We start from the raw sequence: 7,072 nt of genomic DNA, 5'->3' as shown, positions 1-7,072 counted from the left end.
AGTCATTCACACCCCAGACACATTCATATAGACGAGCAATTTGCTCGTCAACCCCCAATTCCTCAAACTCCCTAAGCGGTATATCCAATACCGCTTCCCTAACAGTATGTCCATATCGGTTCCAGTCGGTACACGAGGTACGCCATCGCCTCAATGGACTCCCCCCTTCTAGCTGCGGGGTACGGGGAGTAACCATAATTTGTATTAAATTATGGTCACTAATTCCCCAACCCCCCCTAACACTCCATTTACACTCGAACCTACCCGCTGCTGCGTCATTCATGAGCGTCACGTCAATGTCACTCACACCTCTAGGCCCCTCAAACGTATACCATACGCTTGGTTCGTTTGCTACAAGAAGGTTATTCGCCACAACCCACTCGCTCATAACCTCACCCCGAGTGTGGCTCCGATATCCAGCAGTATGCCTGGATACCTTGCTGAACCACATCGGGGAGGTAGCATTCGCGTCAAGACACACGATGGCAGGAATGCTACTCTCAAGTAGTAGCACCGCATCAATGTATCTTAAGTAGGGCTCTAGAGGCTCGTCAGACTTGCAGTACAAGCTGACGACATTCATTCTGCCGAATTCCCCCTCGACACACACACATACTCCCCACTGTGATGAGTCAACTACTACACAAGAGTAGCTTGGCTCACACACAGCTACTGCGGCCTTGACTCCAAGGTCCGTAAAGACCCTGAAGCCCCCAGGAAGGCCTCTCACCACCCCATTGGTGGAGTATGGTTCCTGGAGCATAGCAATGCCGCAGCCCCCCTCCGACATACACGCCCCCAATTCACACATCACGGCATATGACCCCTGACAGTTCAGTTGATATAGTTCAACCATCAATGTCTAGCGTTCGCACGGGCAACAATGGCACAGTACACCGGGCAGACAGTGGACATCATTAGATGTCCGGCTGGCTTGCCCTTAAATGCACAGTTGCGACAATGCGGGGCATTGCCACAACCTGCACTCCTGTGCCCTTCCTGCCCGCACCTACGGCAGACATCCTTCTTGGCTCTGCACTCTGCCACCCTGTGATCAAAGCCCATGCATCGGAAGCAGCCGGGCGTCAGTTGGTCCAGCCGTACCCGGAAGGAAAACCACTTTATGTAGCAACGACCCGCTTCCACGAGGGCGGACATTAACATGTCCGTACCCTCAAGGACCACGTTCGTCACCCCATCAGGGCTGACCTTCCAAGGACGGCTGACCATTCTCACGTCCTTCTCACGGCACCCAGGGCTGAACTCCTTGAGGTTCAACCGGAACAACTCTCCCATGAAATCTTCAGGGGAGATCTCCGTGTGGACCCCCTGGACCACAACCCTAGGCCCCAGCTTCCGATGTATGCTCACATCGAGCCCTACCTCGGAAAACTTGGCATTTTTCGCCAAGTTATCCCTCTCAGCAACGGATGGGGTGCGAATAATCGCACCTCCATCCTTCAGCGGGCGCACCTCGTGCACCCTTACCCCCATGGAAGGCCCTACCTCCTTAACCACTTTCTTTATAACCTCCTTGGATGTAGTGGCGGTTTTACCCCTCACTACTACCGACCAGGTCTCAACTGGCTTGGGCACCGGCAACGCGGGCAACACAGGCGCAGGCGCCTGAGGTGCCGGCATCATCGCTGCACCAGCCAGCGCAGCTCCAGCCGTCCTCCGAGGTGCTTCCTCCCTACTTGTCTTTGTGGCTTCTAACCGCCCACGAAGATGGGCGATCTCCGCCACCATCTCCACAAAAAGCTCCTCGAACTCCAAGGAGTATCCCAGGAGGTCCTTAGCTAAACTCTTCGGGACGCCGTCCATGTCTATGACGGCTCCACTAAAGGCCGTCACAATGGACTTGAAGCGCCCCATAAACTGCGCCCCAACTTTCTTGCGTTCGGCATCCCCACCGATCGCACCCAAACCTTTCAGGGAAGCACCCAATTCCCCACGGATTTCCTCCAAACGCTTCCCTGCGGGACCTAGTTTTTCCCCCGTCTTCCGCCCCTTGCGCCCACTCCCAATCTTTCCGCTTTCGGAACCACCCTCGCTTCCACTCACCTTTTCAGGTACCCTTAGGGTTACCTTCTCCACCGGAACCGCTGTACCTCCAGCGGTCTTCTCCTTAGTACGGGGAGGAGACCGCAAAATCACCTCCTCCTCTCCGGACGTCGTCTCGTCCATTGCAGACGATGGCACCGCCGAAACGCTTGGAAGAGGGGTGTTCGCCCTCTTCCTCACTCCTTCTAATTTGGGCATTGCCCAACGCTTCACCACTAAGGTTGCCGAATTCGCCGGATAAAGGCCTCCCGAGCAACAACAAAAATTGAGTCCCTTTTGGGCAACGGCAATTACTGCACGGCAGGAACGAACCCCGCACAGGCACGCACACAGCGGCTGCACCTATCGGCGAGCCAAAGCAAAGCGCGAGGGCGTAGCCCACAGCGCCAACCAAAGGTCTGGCAAAGGCCACCACCAATGCCTTGCCGGACGGAACACTGTTCCCCGAACAAGGACGGGTCGACCGAGGTGGAGCTAACGCCGAGCTCGACCGCAGGCAAAACGCAGCACGCTCTGTTCGCGGCACCTGTACAAAGTATTCAACCTTGGCGCAGTACTTAACCCACGCACAAAAGGGGACGCCCTTTTTACTGTTGCCAAATATGGCAATATAGCGGCACGACAGACCTAGTGTACGCCCGCACTGTACACCCACACCGAATGTAACGGCACGCGCCAAAAGCCACGCCAGAAATTAGCGGCACACAAAAGTTGTAAACAACTTGGTATAGCGGCACTCGCTTGAGCGTCCCACAATATACCAACACAACACACTTGTACACAATGTACAGCCACGCGAACAGTGGCGTCACTAGCACAACCTTAGTCACTTGAGCAATTGCTCGTAAACAACGTACCGCTATGGTACAGCCACGCGCAAAAGCACCACGCCGAAAAATAGCGGCACGCCCGCAAAAGTTGTAAACAACTTAATGGAAAATTTCCAACGCTGTATCTAGCAGCACTCACAAACACGCACTCTGTGTCTATAGCACGGAGTATATTGGCACTCACTGGAGTGTCCAACAACACTACCGTACGGCACTTTCAATTATTCGTAACACTGTACAGCTACTACAAAGTAGCGTCACTCGGACAACGGCACTCACTAGCGCAATAAATTGTAAACACTGTACCGCAATAGTACAGCCACAACAATATAAGCGTCACTCGCACAACTATAACACTACCGGTTATCACACGCGGATATAGCACACAGGCACACAGCGAAATCGCAAAAATAGCACACAGCGCACGGCACGTCCGTTCAACTCAGCAGTCACACTGCGAATGAGAGTAGATAGGGACAGTAGGAATCTCGTTAATCCATTCATGCGCGTCACTAATTAGATGACGAGGCATTTGGCTACCTTAAGAGAGTCATAGTTACTCCCGCCGTTTACCCGCGCTTACTTGAATTTCTTCACTTTGACATTCAGAGCACTGGGCAGAAATCACATTGTGTCAACACCCGTTAGGGCCATCACAATGCTTTGTTTTAATTAGACAGTCGGATTCCCCAAGTCCGTGCCAGTTCTGAATTGATTGTTAATTGATAATCGTTATAATTTAAAAGGAATATATATCGAATGATATAATTCCTTAAAAATTTTAGCAAGAAAGTTCCACAATTGGCTACGTAACTACTATCCGGGGAACAAGAATCGTAATTCTCTATTTACCCAGAACGAGTACATAAACCATGGTATTGCTTCCCAATCAAGCCCGACTATCTCAATCTTCAGAGCCAATCCTTATCCCGAAGTTACGGATCTAATTTGCCGACTTCCCTTACCTACATTATTCTATCGACTAGAGACTCTTCACCTTGGAGACCAGCTGCGGATATTGGTACGGCCTGTTGAGAAGTTTGCGTGACCCCACCATAAATTTTCAAGGTCCGAGGAGAAAATATCGACACAACAGTAAATGTCATGCTCTTCTAGTCCATCTACCATATCTCTCTTCGAAAGACTTCCATGGTAGTACGACTATAAAACAGAAAAGAAAACTCTTCCGATATCTCTCGACGGCTTCTTTATGGTCGTTCCTGTTGCCAGGATGAGCACAAGGCCCATTTTTAATAACAAACGGATACTCAACAGGTTACGGAATTGGAACCGTATTCCCTTTCGTTCAAAATAATTCAAGTATTTTAATTATTTTTAAATATATTTTTATTAATATTTTTTTTTATTAAAAACTTGAAAATTTTCGGCTTTCGCCTTGAACTTAGGACCGACTAACTCGTGATCAACCACTGTTCACACGAAACCCTTCTCCACTTCAGTCCTCCAAGGTCTCATTCGATTATTTGCTACTACCACCAAGATCTGTACCAATAGCGGCTCCATGCAGGCTTACGCCAAACACTTCTAAGCACACTATTGTACCCTCCTACTCACTAAAGTTTCAAAATTTATAAATCAATCGAAATTGTTTTATAAATCATCTACTTTAGCGGTAATGTATAGGTATACAACTTAAGCGCCATCCATTTTAAGGGCTAGTTGCTTCGGCAGGTGAGTTGTTACACACTCCTTAGCGGATTACGACTTCCATGTCCACCGTCCTGCTGTTTTAAGCAACCAACGCCTTTCATGGTATCTGCATGAGTTGTTAATTTAGGCACCGTAACATTACGTTTGGTTCATCCCACAGCGCCAGTTCTGCTTACCAAAAGTGGCCCACTGGGCACATTATATCATAACCTCAACCTTCATATCAAGAAAGGTGAGGTTCTTACCCATTTAAAGTTTGAGAATAGGTTAAAATCGTTTCGACCCTAAGGCCTCTAATCATTCGCTTTACCAGATAAGATTATTTTATATAATTTTTAAATGCACCAGCTATCCTGAGGGAAACTTCGGAGGGAACCAGCTACTAGATGGTTCGATTGGTCTTTCGCCCCTATACTCAATTCTGACAATCGATTTGCACGTCAGAACTGTTTCGGTCTTCCATCAGGGTTTCCCCTGACTTCAACCTGATCAAGTATAGTTCACCATCTTTCGGGTCACAGCATATATGCTCAAGGTACGCTCCAGTTAGAGGTATAAATAATAATAAATTATCATTATACATAACTATATGGAACGCCCCGGGATTGAATTAATTGACTATTTATTAAAAAATAGACTAAAAATTAATCCCATTATATTTAAGTTAAGTTAATTATGCCATTAAGTTTAATATAACTCAATGACTTGCACATATGTTAGACTCCTTGGTCCGTGTTTCAAGACGGGTCCCGAAGGTATCCTGAATCTTTCGCATTGTTAATCATATAAATGCATACAAATAAATATTAATATCATAGATATTAAATTTTTTGTAAAATTCAAAAAATGAATTTTAGCATTATATATAATAAAATCTATCAACACTTTATCAAATCATTAGTATTTATTTTATGTTAATATGCTTAAAAAGCAAATTAATTTAAATAAACTTAATATCACCAATGATCTTTTGATAAATACTTTATTATGTTAATAGATTACAATGTCCTTATATGAAAAAAATGCACATTATTTTTTTAATTATTTAATGATGAATTTTTCATAATGGATATTCAGGTTCATCGGGCTTAACCTCTAAGCAGTTTCACGTACTATTTAACTCTCTATTCAGAGTTCTTTTCAACTTTCCCTCACGGTACTTGTTTACTATCGGTCTCATGGTTATATTTAGTTTTAGATGGAGTTTACCACCCACTTAGTGCTGCACTATCAAGCAACACGACTCTTTGGAAATATCTTTCTAGTAATCATTAACGTTATACGGGCCTGGCACCCTCTATGGGTAAATGGCCTCATTTAAGAAGGACTTAAATCGTTAATTTCTCATACTAGATATTAAGATATTCCATACACTGCATCTCACATTTGACATATAGACAAAGTGACTTAGTGCTGAACTATTTTCTTTTCGCTCGCCGCTACTAAGAAAATCCTTGTTAGTTTCTTTTCCTCCCCTCATTAATATGCTTAAATTCAGGGGGTAATCCCATATGAGTTGAGGTTGTTTTAATATTCTTTTTTTATCTTCTCACAATTTAATAAAAAAATTATATCATCTTTTCATCTCTATTTTTCTTTTCTCCTTTTATATATTGTAAATATATAAAAATAATAATAATGTAAAATGAGGCAATCCTAGAATAAAAAATTTAATTTTTATGCTAGACATTCCTCCTTTTAATTACATATATAAATTATTATTTTATATATATATATAAATAATATGAAAATTTTTTGTAAAGAATACTTAGATTCAATATTTTCATCATTTCATTTTATTTGAGAGGATTTTTTTTTTAAAGAATATATAATAAATAAAATTCATTATATATCTTTATTTTTTTTGCTATTAATATTATGAATTATTTAAAATCCAATAATATACACATTTGCTTAAATTCAATTATTTTTATAAAAGAATAAGCAACTTATTTAGCATAGTCTTACAACCCTCAACCATATGTAGTCCAAGCAGTACTTTAAAATTGAATTTAATGTACATAACAGCATGGACTGCGATATGCGTTCAAAATGTCGATGTTCATGTGTCCTGCAGTTCACACGATGACGCACAGTTTGCTGCGTTCTTCATCGACCCATGAGCCAAGTGATCCACCGCTTAGAGTATTTTTTTATTTATTTTTATTTATAACAAATGTCAATTTTTTTTTGCATATATTAATTGAAAGAGTAAAATTAAATAATATTAATAATATATAAATTGATTTTCTTTCAATAATATATATCAAATATATTTAACTCTAAACATTTTTATTAAGTTGCGAATGTCTTAGTTCAACAATAATACAGTGGTGGTATTTATTATGATTCAATTATTTTGTATTTTTTTAATCATTTTATGTATATATAATAATATAATAAATATATACCACTTTTGTTATTGTGAACAAATTAACTTATCATTCAATCAAATGAATAATAAGTACAACTTTTTATTTTCATGTTTAAAGGTTTTTAAAAGAAAA

General features: G+C 42.7%; 2 pseudogenes; both read right to left on the bottom strand.

The window, feature by feature from the left end:
- Positions 1-3,311: 3,311 nt before the first annotated feature.
- On the bottom strand, positions 3,312-6,090 carry LOC129252183 (large subunit ribosomal RNA; annotated as a pseudogene).
- A 442-nt stretch (positions 6,091-6,532) lies between these two features.
- LOC129252172 (5.8S ribosomal RNA) lies at positions 6,533-6,713 on the bottom strand (annotated as a pseudogene).
- Between the last annotated feature and the right edge of the window lie 359 nt (positions 6,714-7,072).

The sequence above is a fragment of the Anastrepha obliqua genome, unplaced genomic scaffold (genome assembly GCF_027943255.1).
Source record: "Anastrepha obliqua isolate idAnaObli1 unplaced genomic scaffold, idAnaObli1_1.0 ptg000153l, whole genome shotgun sequence".
Lineage (NCBI taxonomy): Eukaryota > Metazoa > Arthropoda > Insecta > Diptera > Tephritidae > Anastrepha > Anastrepha obliqua.
Note: the sequence above shows the minus strand (reverse complement) of the source record. Positions and strands in the feature narration are given on the sequence as shown.